The sequence below is a fragment of the Canis lupus genome, chromosome 14, assembly GCF_011100685.1.
Source record: "Canis lupus familiaris isolate Mischka breed German Shepherd chromosome 14, alternate assembly UU_Cfam_GSD_1.0, whole genome shotgun sequence".
Taxonomy (NCBI): domain Eukaryota; kingdom Metazoa; phylum Chordata; class Mammalia; order Carnivora; family Canidae; genus Canis; species Canis lupus.
The window spans coordinates 23,931,933-23,948,623 of record NC_049235.1 but is presented as its reverse complement, the minus strand read 5'-3'; the positions used below and the strand labels follow the sequence as shown (position 1 = coordinate 23,948,623).

At 36.3% G+C, this 16,691-nt stretch overlaps 1 protein-coding gene and 1 long non-coding RNA gene across 3 annotated transcripts in view; both read right to left on the bottom strand.

Moving 5' to 3' along the window:
• Positions 1-9,268, bottom strand: part of LOC111098771 — a 70,222-nt gene extending 60,954 nt beyond the window's left edge. Inside the window, exons 1-3 of one of the 2 annotated variants that reach the window (XR_005369462.1) lie at positions 9,040-9,268; positions 7,349-7,447; positions 613-712 (exon numbers count right to left, since the gene is read on the bottom strand). This is a non-coding gene — a long non-coding RNA (uncharacterized LOC111098771). The remainder of the gene's footprint in view (positions 1-612; positions 713-7,348; positions 7,448-9,039) is intronic. The other variant, XR_005369463.1, reaches the window with a different exon arrangement.
• NXPH1 (neurexophilin 1) overlaps positions 1-16,691 on the bottom strand; it is a 433,511-nt gene that overhangs the window by 256,847 nt on the left and 159,973 nt on the right. The gene's annotated exons all lie outside the window — the stretch shown is intronic.

Genomic DNA, 16,691 nt, shown 5'->3' with positions numbered 1-16,691 from the left:
TATCTTAAAGATAGTTGTGACTTAAATATTTACTTTTAGGTAAACTTTGAGTTTATGAATTAAAAAAATAAGCACTTCAACATAAGCATTTATTTAAAAACAAGATTATTATGTCAATATCATGGAAGAGAAATAGCCTTAAAACCACAGATAGAGGCACCTGGGGGGCTCAGTGGTTGAGGGTCTGCCTTCGGCTCAGGTCATGGGGTCCTGGGATGGAGTCCTGTATCAAGCTCCCCATGGGGAGCCTACTTCTCCTGCCTTTGTCTCAGCCTTTCTCTCTGTGTATCTCATGAATAAATAAATAAAATATTTAAAAAACAAAGCAAATAAACCACAGATAAATGTAACAATCTTTAAAACTTGATTAACTGCCTTACATGTATTTTCATAAATAGAAGGAAATCTTTCTTGATGGAAATTCTTTCCAGAATTTTATTTCAGATAATTTTTTACACTAACACAATTTTTACACTACAGTAACTTAGCTCAAAGCTAAGAACTGAAATTATCAAGATGCTGTAACTACCAGGGGAAAACTTCCAAATAAATGAAGAAGTATCTTCAACAGATCAACAGAAACAACACAGATGCATAACCCAAAGCTCTGACCTTTCTAAGTCCAGTGTTATTGGAGAGGCTCCTGTGGTACACAACAGTGGTTCCAAGTGCACAACGTTACGTGTAGAGAAGCATTGTAGGCCATAGTTCCCTGATCCATAGGGAGTAATGGTGAAAAACAGAGTGGTAGGACATGTGACAGATCTTAGGTTATACAACACAAGTTCAAAACCAAAAAAACAGCACGTTTTCTATTCAAAGACTAAATCTCATAGATAAAATGAGATACATGAAAATAAATGCAGATTGTAGCAAACATGGCTTTTACCTAATGGTCAGTATTTTCAGAAAAGAGACTTGCAAAAATAAAATGCAAATAGGCTTTAAATTTTTGAACTGGTTTGAAGTCCTCTTCAAGTTCTCTAAATTCATCTACATACCCATTTTAGAAGAAACTGCGGAAGATAAGATTATTCTTAACCATTTGCTAATCCATTTGTCTGACTTTATTTTTAATGCTTTAGTCAACCTCTACGTTTGATTTCATACATGATCCTATGTATTTCATTCTAGAAGGATTTATATTTATCATTTTTCCTATAATCTGATATATCTGTTTTAGAAATTTGGGGGAAAGCTTATTAAAATATGGTCCAAACACTTTCCTTACTTATTTTTTTCTGCTTCATTTAAACAGAGTATGCACAGATCACAATTTATTTTCTCTTTTCTTGTTTTGTACAATTTATTTCCCAACTAATTGCTCAATAAACTTTATTAATTAACTGCATACAAATTACAGACATCTCTATGGAGTGCAATCCATAACACTGATAGCACAAGATGCCCAAAAAACTGGGAATTGGCCTCAAAATAAACAGCAGTGCTTGGTAATAAATTTCTAGGAAAAAGATATAGGCAGAATATCCAGTAACTCCTTTCTTCCAAGAAAATTTCTATTCATTATTATTCACTTTAAATCAAAAAGTTCTAAACTGAGAGTGGTTATCTTGTTACTGTTCACCCTATTACCTAACTGGTCCTGAATACAACCTGATACCAGTGAAGTTCCAAGATGTTCTAACATGACCTAACGATGCTAGACCAGGGGTATCTGGGTGGCCCAGTGGGTTAACCATCCGCCTTCAGCTCAGGTCATGATCTCAGGGTCCAGGGATGGAGGCCCACATAGGGCTCTCTGCTCAGCGGGGAGTCTGTTCTCCCTCTCTCTCTGTGCACCCCCCTCAAATAAATAATTTTTTTTAAAATTAAGATGCTAGACTGAAAACACAACATTTTCATACATAGGCTAAAATGCCTTGGCAAAGGTTTATGCCAATCCCCTACAGTACCCCTCATTTAGTTTATATATCTACTGTCTCAGGCTCGTGCTTATAGAAAATTAACAACATAAAGAGTGTAAGACATAAGAAACTCCACAAGAAGATTAGGGAAACTCAGGAAATTAGTGTCCTGAGGGGAGCCATAATAAAAGTCTAATTTGAACATATCTCAGAACAGATAGGAAGCATCTGTAAATCATATGCCAACTATATGCAAACATGCATGATATGGCCTTAAGGAGATTCTAGAAGAGGCCTTATCACCTGATACTTCTATGATTCCTCATTTAGCAGTATTTAGCTAGTAATACCCTTTCATAGTCCTATAAAATACATTGACCTTTCAAACCAGATTTGATTTAAACTTGTCCATACTAGAAAAGGCCCAGAGCAGTCACAGACTTCCATATAGGAAAAAGGTACTCTAGAAGAGGAGGATTTTGCAGGACTCAAACCCAAATAATAAAAAATATTCACTCAACAATAAATATCAGGCAGTGTGCTAAATATTTTATATTTCTCTCATTTCTACTATCCACCCTCAAAATAGCCCTAGGGGTGTTACTGACTCCATTTTATAGATATAGAAACTACTATCATCCAGAAAAATTAAGGAAAGGGTCCCAGGTTACAGAATTAGCAAGTGGCAAAGCCTATTATTTGCATAAGCCCTAATGATTCCGGGTGCTGGGCTCATTTCACCACTACCTTTCGCCACCTCCCATGCACATTACCAGGAGAAACAAATGGAAAGAAAAGTGACTTTTCAGGACTAGGGAACAAAAGACTAGAACTCAGCATCTCCTAAATTTTTTCTGGATCTAAAATTATTTTTCTTGTCTTTTTTTTTAAATGGGTAATATGAGTAATATCAGAGGAAATCAGATAAAAGGATTTTTCACACCTCATCTTCCTTAAAAATATATTAAAAACTAAGAATATGTAAATTTATAATGTCCCTTCAAATCTTTATCTAGATGTAAGACTAAAGAAAAATGGAACATGAATAGATCAGAACTCCAGCAAACGTTGCAGACACCTTTATTCTCCCAGTCAAAGATGTCTACATTTTATTTTTCTGTTCATAAAAATTCATAATTAAAATTGCAAAGAGCAGCCTAATCTGTTCCTTCATTTTAGTACCTCCATACATCACTGGTTCCGCTGACCTAATAAAAAGAGCTCATCTTTCCCATATCAATTGATGTACCAAATCACTGATTAGCTAGTGTCCATTTTGTGTACAGACTAGGGTTGTATTTAATATATCAACCCCATTAGCTGCTTAATGCCATTTTCAAGATTAACAAAGCAAATTCAAAAGCCCATTCAACAAACTTCCTGACAATATGATGGTCCTAGTCCTGATTTCCTATAACTCATTAATTCTTTTGTATTTTGTCACCACTTTTGAATATGTTAACGAAAGTCAGGGAAGGTCAAGAGAGGCCAACAGTACCAAATCCCCTTTTCACTACTTCCCATTTTTCACAGATCATTTCATGAGAAATGACCTGAGTGAATTAAAGCAAACCAAGGAATAGCCTCAAGATTCCCTTTAAATACCTAAGAACAGCCCATTGAAGTTGCCCTGTCCACAGGATTACAGACTGGATTGAATTGGGAAGGGGGAAGGGCCTCTCGCCTTCCTCTGCAAGGCTTGGGGCAGAGCAGTCTCTAGTTTTGTTAATAGCATGTCAATGCCATCACTTCTGCTCAGGGGGCTGCTGAAGTCCCCAGGAGAGTCACAATGTGTGACATGAAGCCAGCTATTGCTAAGTGAGGTCTAGGGAATAATTAGAAAGCAGGCATTTTGACTTTTAAATATTCTACTGTCTTTAAGTGGTTTAAATAATTCCTAAGCATAAGTGCCGCTGGGGAGAGCGGGGTGTCAGCAGCAGAATGGATGTTGCTGCTAACAGCCAACAGCTGGAAAGGGACTGTGACAATGCCCCCTGCTTTGCAATACTTTCCCGGTATCCTGCGCTACACTGGCTCTGGAATCTAATAGCACAATACGGGAAATGAGAGCTCATCTATCTACTTGTCAGGGGCACTGCAGGCATCCTACATACAAGCCTTCCCAGCTCGACCCAGGCTGAGCTAGACCATGACCTAAAAGGAAGCCTTTCAGGGGTGAAAGACCTTTCATAGTACTTAATACTCCAGGAGGCACAATTCCCAATGTCACCTGAGCAGAGAAGAGCAAGTAGGAAACGCCAGTATTCTACATTCTTTATGAAGATCACACTGAAAGGGGGCTCTGGCAGAAATTCTAAAGATAAACCAAGTGTTTCTGTAAGGATGTCATTTTAATCTTCTGGATATTTTAATTGGATTTCACTCATGCTTTTCCATCAAACCAAGACTTCCTCATGCAATTGAAAAGGGTTTTTTTTTTTTGTTTTTAGACTTTGGGAAGACCCCCTGTGCTATATCTTTTCCTTTTGTCCTTTCTATAATAAGTGCCGCTATTCCTAATTAGAGCTTCTTCCCCTGTCCCAGACTCCCCAGTTCTAGTATCTATACCTACCTCCCTCTTAACTGGTTTCCATGTCACCTTCTCTTCCATATGGTCTATATCACACTGCCAAATCAATTTTCCAAAGTACACTCTGGTTATACCCCTCCCTTCCTCAAAAAACATCAAAAATCCAAACTCTACACTACTTAGGCTAACTTTAAGGCCCTTCAGAGCATGTGCATATGGATCCTAGGTCATAAATGGTGCCAACCCAGTGAGCAATACACTAGCTGTATGAATTGTCAGTAAACTTCCAGGTGAGCTGTCAAGGGTAGTTTTCAAGGATAAGCAAAGCAAACTGCATGCACTACAGATCTACTACGTGCCTCTCACTCTACTAAGTTTTTTGACAATCATCATTTCATTTTTGTAATCCTGTACCTTAATAAATGAAGAAACTGAATCTCAGTAACTTTCCAAGTCACCTTAAAGGAACAGGGATTCAATTCCAGATCAGCTTGACTCATTAAAACAAGTCATGTGATTTCAAAAGGCCTCATAGGTACAAAGTGCTGTTTTCATATAAAAAGATGAGCTCTGGCCCCAAACATGAAAGAATGCCATTAACTGACTGGAATCTGAATAGCGTCTAAGATATGGGTGAGGCTTCAATGAGCAAGTGATAGGTGTGGAGGGAACAGCTTGAGAACATTCAGGGAATAGGGAAAAGGGGGATTTGTATGGTTAAATATCAGGAAGCCTCTGGGGTCATGGAAAAGATTAGGAGAGTGGGCTAAAAGTCTGGAAGACTGAAATTGCAAAGTGCTTTGAAGGCCTGGCTTAGGAGTCTGGACTTTAGCGTGTGGGCATCAGGCAGCTATCAAATAATTTGAAGAAGACGCAGAACAACTCCCTTGGTTTTTGGAAAGAAAAATTTCCAAAACAGTGAGGAGGATGGATTGGAGAGGCAAGAGTTCACAGTTAAGGACTGTAGGAAAGGCTCTATCAATGAATATAAAGACATAGAGAGGGGGTAAAGCAAAGTGAGAGACAGAAATGTAAATCTGGAATCCTAAAGAAAGATCCAAATGACAGAAAAAAAGGTGCTGATACACAGTAGCAGAAATAATAAAACAACAATAACAGTTAACATTTATTAATTGCCTATTTTCTGTCGGGTGCTATGCAAAACCCCCTTGCATTCTCTGTCCTCAGAACCCTCAGTTTACAAATGAGGGAAATGAAGTTTCAATAGCTTAAGGGACTAACCTGACATGAACAGTTCCCAGAAAAAGAAATACAAATGGCTTTAAGCACATGAAAGGTACTCAAATTCATTTAAAATTAAATAAGTACAAATGATAAAAATGTTATTATATTTCTTCTATGAAAGCACTGGTGATCAAAAACTCAGTGGGGATGTGAGAAATAGCTCACGTGTGCTGTGTTGATGGAGATATAATTTGGGACAAAACTTCAGGTGGGCAATTTGATAATATCTAGCATAATTTTAATTTTGCATGTCTTTCAGCCTAACAATTCCACTTCTTTTTTTTTTTTCACTTATTTATTTATTCATGAGAGAGAGAGAGAGAGCGGCATAGACAGGTAGAGAGAGAAGCAGGCTTCCCATGGGGAGCCTGACACGGGATGCCATCCAGGATCCCAGGATCAGGCCTTGAGCCAAAGGCAGACATTCATCCACTGAGCCACCCAGGCATCCCAACAATTTCACTTCTAAGAATTTGGCAATACCTAATATTGCAAAGTTTTGGATACAAAGAGCCAAAAGGAAAGGAAACAGAGATGAAGAAATGTAATGAAGCCCTATTGCATGCCAGAGACTTTCACAGACATTATTACATTTATTCTTCACAAAGTCCTGGGAGATGATTAGTATGATCTCCCTGTTTACAGATGTGGCAACAGAGGTCTGGCTGTTGTTACATAATTCTGCCAAAGACAGACAGCCAATAATTAAGAGTGTTGAAAATCAAACTCAAGCATGGCTGGCCCAAGGCTCATGCTGTTTTACCTTTCACTTTTCATTATGCCAGGGGACAAAAAACTTGAGTGTTAGAAGCAAAAACTATTCAAAACCTTGTGGACTTACCTTCCCCAAGCTACGACTCATCTGGAAAGATCAGCACCTGGCATATCCAAAGCAATGCAAGGTTTGAAAGTCAGCCTTCCCACCGGATAACCTTCCCATTGATCCCATTCTACTACTAATGAAATAGATCTGCTTCAGGTTTGCTTCTGAAGCAAAGTATTATGCAAAGAGAAATCAATGTTACTATCAATGTTCAAACACCTAAATGTGTATGTACACAGCCACTTAGTTTTCTAAAAATTGATTCTTAATGAAATCTAGTATAAAACAACAACTAGAAGGACAAGAAAAGATATAAAGAGAGCCCCTCTTTACTTTCATCTTCCTTTGGGGGATCTGGGGCCATTCGGAAGGACAAACGAAAAAGAGCAGAAATATAAAATTGATAAATAATAAATTTCAGATAAAATTAACAAAAGTTCAACCTCAAAAGCTTATCCTGGTTTAAAAAATGATATACCTTTCTTATAGTTGTAAATAAAATAGTAAGTTCTTTTCACTTGCAAGGAAGCTTTTTATTCACTTATATGAACAAAACTAACAGAGAACCCAATATGAAAACAAGAAATGTCACGAACTCAACCATAATCCTAAGGAAAGCCACTTATTTTATTAAACTTTGTGGTCATCATGGCATAGCTCAGTCTGCCTAAGCATCCATATTTTATATAACTCATAGCTGCTTTCATTTTCAAGGGGTCTCCTGCCCTATATCATTCATTCATGAATTCATTTATGCAACAAATATTTATTGCCTATCTAGCTCTAGATTGCCTTCTGTCATTCTCTTCACAAAAACAAAGACTTCATAATGGGATTTATATCTACTATACATCCTTACTTTTTTCCCCCTTAAATTTCCCTTACCTTTTCCACTCCATTTCGATGCTTTCGTCTCCCCAACCTCATAGTTTCTTCAAGCCTTGAGGACCCACCGTGGACAGGTCTAACACACTGGAATCAAAGCTGAAGTCATAAGCGGGGAAAATAGTGCATGCATTTGCATTAACATTTCTAGAGGGAAGAAGATGGCAGGGCACCCAAATTAAACTGAAAATGCAGTTTAACATTTCAAAACTCTGGCACTCAAAGTTGTTTTCTCTGTTGATGAAACTGTAATTATACTACTGGGCAATTTAATTAATTTTGTGTTTTAGTACAAAAGTCCACGATTCTGCCTAAATAGAGTTAAATTAATGGAATATAAATCAGTTTGTCACATCTCCAAGAATTTTCATGAAGGGTATTTGGCTTTAATTTGTAAAAGCCAGTAAAGTCTCCACATGATGAAATTAATCATCCTTCTTTCATATCATTTCATCTAGAATTCAGGTAAAAAATGAATAATTTTATGTCCTCATTAAATATTTTGCCTGCAAAATACTAAAATTCTTAGATAAGCATTAAGTTATTAGACCGCAAAGACAACCCAAGATGTTCATTAAATTAATTTTTTCCTGCTTGGGAAAAAAAATCAAAGAAATATCATTAATAGATCAGCATCAAAAAGCTATTATATGCAATAGGGGCTATTTTATGTAATTATAAGTTTATGGATAAGATTACCCCCAAGACAATAATTTATAAATTTAGCTAAATAAAAGCATGGCTCATTTGTTCTCTCTTAACCTCACCCCAAAATTCCATGTCAGAAAGCATCTTTTCAAATAATTATGTAAAGTGCTCCTTTCCATCAAGATTATTTCAAACTCCTAAATTTGCAATGCCTCAATCATAATTCCTATTCCACTAAATTCCTCCTTCATTAAATTATTAATATATCTTCTATCTCACCGTCTTGTTTATCACAGGTTACTCTTTGCAACAACCTATTATTAAATGTTGAACAAATACCACAATCAACACTTCACAGATGAAAAAATGGAGACTTAGAGAGGCTGAATGACTCTGACAACAGTTTACTGTAGGAGAAATACTAAAGGAGTTGAAGTCAGGAGACCAAGATCCTATTCCTTGTTCCTCCTATAACTATGTATAGGATCAGCCACATCATCATTCTGCTTATTTTCCTTATCAGTAAGATGAAAGGCTAGTGTAAATTAACTCCGGGTGTATTTCAGTTCTAAGTCTTGACCAACTAAGAGAATCAGAATTAGAATACATCTTGGATTACTCATCTGGTTCTCTCTCCACTGCTTATAAACCTAAAAATAAAAGACCCCCCCATGTCTCCTTGGAACACCTTTGTTCTTCATGTCACATCAGCATAGTTCTACAAACTATGAAAAAAAAGAAGAGACTACATGCAGTCTCTTTAGACATCAATTCACTAGGACCATTGTATAATTTTTGCAACCCAGTACTCATTTTCATAATTTGAAAAATATATCAACTTACCTAAAACAAGTCTTAAAGACTTAATGAAGACATTTACTACGACATCATAAAGAACTGTTCCAGGAACTCTGCTCGGGCATTTGACTGGCTGTCTGACCTTAAGCAAGTAAGCAAACTAGAACTGGTCTGAATCATTTCTAAATGTTTTATTTTTTTTAATTATTCTGATGAATGGCAACAAAGATGACAGATATGCCTACCTTAGTCTTCAAAGTAACACACATGGTAAGGGGAGAACAGCCTGTACCTAGTCTTTGCCAGAGGGCTGAGAAGCAAGGATAGATATGTGAGTACTCTATTTGGATCCTCACTAAGAAAGAGCTCAGTCCAAAGAGAATGCTGAGGAAATCTATGAACAATAGGGGAGAGTGCCAGTAGCTATGAGACCTAATGGACCTATGAAATTGGCTTCCCTGCCTTTTGAGGATCCTTTCAACTTTTTTTTAAGTTCATGAAAATTAGGGCAATGAAAGCATCCTACCAGTGAAAAATGATGTGTGACCAGACCCTAGGTTTCTCAGCTATGTTAAGAATGTGGGCCTCCAGGCCAGGGATGTTACAAATACCATGATTCTTAGCTGTACAGCTTGACAAATGTTTTTTCTCCACTCATATACCAATTCTGATCCAGCATATACCATTCACAGACTGCATCTGTAGGTTCTTTCTTTCTAAGAAAGAAAGAAGCTCTGAAATTGCCTGAGAAAATGAAACTACTTAGACCAGAGAAGCAGAGATCTGTTTCATTTGCATTAGTTCCCAACCACTGTAAAATGGTTGCACAACAAGAGCATTTCTTTAATGCCACAAGAAATTAAGTGGAAAAGTCAAGATATAATGCCTCTTCCACAACTGAAGAGTTTGAAAATACCTCTTAAAATCCATTTTTAAGATGTAAAGAACCCACAGCTCTTATAAAAAAAAAATTAAGATTTTATTTATTTATTTAGAGAGAGAATGTGGGGATCCCTGGGTGGCGCAGCGGTTTGGCGCCTGCCTTTGGCCCAGGGCGCAATCCTGGAGACCCGGGATCGAATCCCACATCGGGCTCCCGGTGCATGGAGCCTGCTTCTCCCTCTGCCTATGTCTCTGCCTCTCTCTCTCTCTCTCTCTCTCTCTGTGACTATCATAAATAAATAAACATTAAAAAAAAAAATTTAGAGAGAGAATGTGTTTGTGCCTACTTATGAGTGGAGGGGGTGTGGTCAGAGAGGGAAGAAGAGGAACAGACACCACAATAGGTGGGAGCCCAATACGCAGCTGGATCCCACACCCCACTCCCCCACCAAGATCACAACCTAGAAATCACAAACTAGATGACTAGGTCACATGACTGACTGGGCCACCCAGACGCCCCTCCCACAAAGTCCCATATAAAGTGTTTTTAAATGCCCATCCATTGAGCATAAATATTCAGTTGATCTTTATTGAAATAAAAGATTCTTCTAGATGTGAGGTAGTATTTGGAAGTCTACCTAGGATAATCTGCTAACATTTTGAAAATTTAATATAATTTGAAACTTAGAGAGTCTATTTAGACAGTAGTGGGGCCAGCAGTGTGAATGGAGAATTAGAAATCATTGACAAAGAAATAATTTGAAAATAAGAAGCAAAAGTAAAATGTTGCTTTCACAAAGTTGGACCTTAATAAGTGAATAAATTTAAAAGGGCAATCATGGCTTAAATCAAAAGTCTTATAAAGCCAAAAAAAATTGTTTACTTTTGCAGTTAATTTAATGTGGCTTTATGAATTTGGATGTAAAAAGTATAGGAAATAGAAAAATCAATTACTTTTGTTTATGTTTGTTTTTCTGCTCAAAATCAAATAGACCAGAAAAAAAGTTATGTTTTTAAGCTGTCGAATTCCTCTTCCACCATGATTCACTGATCCCTGGTATGACATGTCTGGCCTAGAAGAGAAGCAGATGTCATTCCAATAAGACCTCTGTTTCCTTGAACCTGCATCTCCATTCATCATTTTTGTCACATGCTGAGCACACACAGCCTCTTGGACCAGACTCAAGGTCCCACAGCCTCTGTGAATTCTAAAGAGATGGGCAGATTATTTCATGAAAGTGTTCAAACCACAGCAACCTTGGAATCAAGAAATAATGATAAACAATCATAATTATTCCTTATTTATTATTCCCAAGCCAGGAATCAATGAATTATAATCAGCTCCTACCAGAATAAACCAGAATTCTTTTTTTTTTTTTTCAGAATTCTTTATCTCTCTTATAAACACTGTGCTTTTAGGTAAGATCCTCCTAAGTCAATACGTTAAGCTTTTACCTTTATCTAGACAGAACTAGCATAGTATATAATCCTGTAGCTCTAAATTTCTCTTCCTGGCAAGATGGAAGTCAGTAGACTTGAGTTCTAATTCCAACATGTGATACTCAGGTAAGACATTGATTAACTATCCTGTGCTCAGCTTCATCACTTATAAAATAACTTACAAGGAATCCCTGGGTGGCTCAGCAGTTTAGCGCCTGCCTTTGGCCCAGGCGTGATCCTGGAGTCCAGGGATCGAGTCCCATGTCAGGTTCCCTGCATGGAGCCTGCTTCTCCCTCTGCCTGTGTCTCTGCCTCTGTGTGTGTGTGTGTCTTTCATGAATAAATAAATTTTAAAAATCTTTTTTAAAAAATTTTTAATAAAATAAAGTAAAATAACTTACCAATACCTAGCTTCCCTACCCTCCCATTTCAGAGCAGAAGTTACATCTAAAAACCTGCCTTATAAGACTAAACTTTCAGGGATCATTTCTACAGTTTGTTAGAAAACTGCCTTATGACTTCCCAAGAATGGTGCATACCATTCCAAAGAATTATACTTTTCTGTAAGGGTCAACAAATAAATGACTGACAAAAAAAAAATAATAATAACCTTTGGGGGAGGAAAAAAACCCTGCATCTCATATTTGGTTTGAACAAATGACAAGTACATCAATGTGCATTGTAATAAGCCACTTAATATTTTATGGGTTAGTGGCTTCCAACAGCATCTGATATCAAATATTGGCCCAAACACTTTTGGAAGAAGTGGCAAAAAAGTGGACACCGATAAGCATCAGGCAATTTCCTCCCAACCTTTGCTTACGGACGGCTTACGAATGTTAAAATTCGAGACTCAAATTCTGATCCTTTCTGGGAAGTGCCATTCTCTCCAGACAGTAAATGGCAACCCAAGCCACAGCCTGTGTATACAGATGGTGTATAGAAAGAAGGAATTCGTGAATGGGTGACGGGCACTGGGTGTTATTCTGTATGTTAGTAAATTGAACACCAATAAAAAAATAAATAAATAAATAAATAAATAAATAAATAAATAAATAAATAAATTCAATTAGTCAAAAAAAAAAAAAAAAAGAAAGAAGGAATTCTGTTCTCATTGTGAGCCTAAATGCCTCGCTTGGAAATAAAGCTTTACCTTTCACCCTTCCACTAAAGCTGAAACAGCCCTGATTTCCATTAAAAGATCCACTCATTTCTTTTTTCAATGGTACCGCAAAGGAAAGTAGGACCAGAGAATACTCACCAAGACACAATGTACAGTACATCAATTTTCTTCATGCATGGAATATTATACCAACTGATTAAAGTTTCAGGATTAGTCTTTTAAAGTGGCCACAAGTTGATCTTTAAGCCAATTCATTCTCTTTTCAGCCCAATACTACAGATTGCAAACACAGTTTTAGTCTGCTTTTGTGAAATTTAAGTGAAAGGAGGACTATATAGTTTATTGAAGAATTCATTAATTCATTTGATATCTTATGGAAAGTAATAGCATGACATGGTGTTATAAGGTTACTGCTGATAATTTGTGGCACAAACACCCACCATATTCTGGCCCATGATTTACTCCACAGTGCATAGCAACTCAAATGATAGTATCAGTGGCGTAATTTAGATTTCTAGATTCTATTTTTTTAAAATTGTCCTTATCTTTTGCATTTGTCAAAGAAAACAAAGACTTCCACGCAATTTTTTCATATTTCTATTTCCTGTCTGAAATACTATGTACCATAACAAGAATAGAGAAATTCATGATTTACAAAAAGTGTTACATTGCTCCACAGGGATGTAAACCCTGGCTGTAATGTTGGGACTCCAGTTAACACTGAATACTAAAAAAATTAACTCATTCTTTCTCTCTTCACCATTAACCAACAGTGTGTCTCTAGAACCATGTTTCCCTTTTTAAAGAACACTTTTGTACTCATTCTTAATTTTGAGTATATCCTAGATAGAGGGAGGAGAGACATAATAGGGGTCCAAAAGAAGAGCTAATGATGGAGTACTGGGCTGGCTCAGTCGGTAAAGCATGTGACTCTGAATCTCAGGGCCATGAGTTCAAGCCCCATGTTAGATGTGGAGCCTATATCACTTAAAGAAAAAAAAAAGAAGAGGAGCTAGAGGCCAAAAAATATCATCAGAAAATCTACATCCTTCTTGTCCTAATTCTATCACTCCCCCAGTCATTAGAAGCCAGGTATGGAAAAGACAGATCATGTAAGAAGGGGAAACCTAGCATATAATGCAGGGGACAAATGCTTGGTCCCTTACCTGTGGTAGTTAGAACTGGCCATTTTCTTTAAACTCTAAATTCCTAAGACATTGAAAATAATGTATTATTTCAGCTATACGTTATTGTTCACTGGCAATCTGCCGAATCCCAAAGGCAGTCCTCCAACTTTTTCTTTCAACATTACATAAAAAGCACATGTTAGAAAAGTCATTCATGTCTTGGAATTTATTAGTACCAATATCACAATAATATGCAGAGCTATTATAATGTACAATTCAGAAATTCCTCAGCTGAGGAAGTTTAATAAATAAAACATTGAATTTTCTTAAAGCAAATGTTTTGCTTAAGAGTATATTTGCCCATTTACTATATTTAGAAAAACAACCTGATTGCAAAACGCCATTTCGATATACAGCCATCTTGGAAATCAAAGAGCCTCCATAAAATTTTTTGGTGATTACACATGGTATTTGTTTTCTTGTTTTTTCGTTTGTTTGTTTGTTTGGAATCTTTTCCCTTTGGTCTCTTTTCTGCTTATTAAAATATTTAGAATTACTTTTAGATGTTGAGGGACTAAGAAGGCAGAAGCTCATGTCAACTGTTCAGCTCATTGGAAAAGGCAATATTTTTATGATGATAGCTTCTAAATACAGAGTAATTGCAAATACTAAATATTTTTCTTTCCTCCTCTTTCTTCTCCTCTCTCCTCTTCTTTCTCTACTCCTAATTCTATAGGGGGAAAAAAGTATCTTCAAAAATAAACCTGATGATTTCTATCTTTTTTAGTCCATTTTAGTTTCCAGGCTGGAATGAAATTCCTGACATATTATATTAATTCTTAACTCTTTCCTTGCTCCTCATCATTGATCTTGGCAATGTTTTGTTCTGTTTTTTGCTTTTTGGTTTTGGGGTATCTTGGGATATGACCCCAAAAGCACAAGCAACAAAGGCAAAAATCCACATGCAGAACTACATTCAATTACAAAGCTGCACATACACAAAAAAAGAAACCAACAAAATGGAAAGTCAACTTATGGAATGGGACAAAAAAGTTTGCAAGCCATATATCTGATAAGAAGTTAATATTTAAAATGTGTAAGGAACTCCTACACCTCAATAGGAAAAAAGAAAGAAAGAAGGAAAGAAAGAAAGAAGAAAGAAAGAAAAAGAAAGAAAGAAAAAGAAGAAAGAAAGAAAGAAAGAAAGAAAGAAAGAAAGAAAGAAAGAAGAAAGAAAGAAAGAAAGAAAGAAAGAAAGAAAGAAAGAAAGAAAGAAAGAAAGAAAGAGAAAAAGAGTCTGACTAAAAAATAGGCAGGGGACTTACATAGACATTTTCCTAAAGAAAACATACAAAAGGCCAACAAGTATATGAAAAGGTGCTCAAAATCAGTAATCATCAGGGAAATGCAAATCAAAATCACAGTGAAATATATTGCCTCACACCTGTTACGATGATTATTATTAAAAAGAAACTGATGCTGGCAAGTTTATGGAAAAGAGGGAATTCTGATGCAATGTTGGTGGGAATGTAAATTAGTACAGTCTCTACAGAAAATGGTATGAAGGTTCCTCAAAAAATGAAAAATAACATTATCAAATGATCCAGCATTCCCAGTCTTGGGTGTATGTCCGAAGGAGATGAAATCAGTATCACAGAGAGATACTTGAACTCTCATGTTCACTGAAGCATTATTTACAGCAACCAGGACATGGGAACAACCTAAGTATTATCCAGCCATAAAAAAAAGAAAAAGAAAATCCTGCCATTGGTGGCAACATAGATAGACTCTGAGGGCACTATGCTAAGTGAAATAAGTCAGACAGAGAAGAACGAATACTGTATGATCTCACTGACATGAGGAATATAAAAAGGTTGAACTCATAGAAACAATGAGTAAAATGATGGTTGCCAGGGACTGAGCAGTGGAGAAAATACAGAGATGCTGGTCAAAGGGTATAAATTTCCAGTTATAAGATGAATAAGTTCTGAGGATCTAATGCACAGCATGATAACTCTATATACAGCATGGTGACTCTAGCTAACAATGCAGTGCTGTATACTTGAAAATCATTATGAGAGCAGAGCTTTAATGTTCTTATCATAACAAAAATTGCAACAAAATGGTAATTATGCAAGGTGAGAAATATGTTAACTAGCCTTACTGTGGAAAATATTTCCCAATATAGATGAGTATCAAATCATCACTTGCATACTTTAAACTTACACAATATTGTATATCAATTATATCTCAATAAAGCTGGAAAAAAGTTATGAGAGGAGACTGGCTCCAACAAATATTAAATAAAGCTAAACAATCTTTCTAATTAACATAGTGTTTCTCGTGCATACAGACCAGTGGAATAGAAATAAATGTAAGAATATTTAGTATATGATAAGACCATCATCTCAAATCACTGAAGCAAACATGGGATATTAAATAAATGATGCTAGGATGTCTGGTTATCCATTTGAAAACATAAACTAATACTTTACACCATACACAAGACATAAATTCCAAATAGATTAGGGTTCTAAACATAAAAAATAAAACCAAATGTGTACAAGAAAACATGGAGGAATTCCTCTATTAACTAGCTGTAGGCTAAAGTTCTCTTTAACTCAAAATCAACAAACAATAAAAAGGTCAATAAATATGACCACATTAAAAAATCTTTTTTAATTAAAAAAAAGAAATTCTAACATACACTACAACACAGATAAAACTTAAGGACATACTGCTAAAAGAAATAAGCCAGTCACAAAAGAACAAATGTGGGATCCCTGGGTGGCGCAGCGGTTTGGCGCCTGCCTTTGGCCCAGGGCGCGATCCTGGAGACCCGGGATCGAATCCCACATCGGGCTCCCGGTGCATGGAGCCTGCTTCTCCCTCTGCCTGTGTCTCTGCCTCTCTCTCTCTCTCTGTGACTATCATGAATAAATAAATAAAATCTTTAAAAAAAAAAAAACAAAAAACAAAAGAACAAATGTTGTATGATTCCACTTACATGAGGTACCTATATTAGTCAAATTCAGAGGCAAAAAGTAGAATGGTTGATTGCTAGGGGCTAGAGGGAAAAGGAAATGGGGAGTTGCCATTTCATGGATACAGCATTTCAGTTTTACAAGATGAAAAGAGTTCTGGAAATTGGTTGCACAAAAATGTGAATATACTGAACTGTACACTTAAAAATGACTAAGATTGTAAATTCTGTGTTATGCATCTTTTACCATAATTAAAAATAAATTTTTAAAAACTAATTTTAAACTCTGTTCTTGCCAGAGACCTGCACGAATTAGATTTCTAGGGAAAAATTCCCCATGAG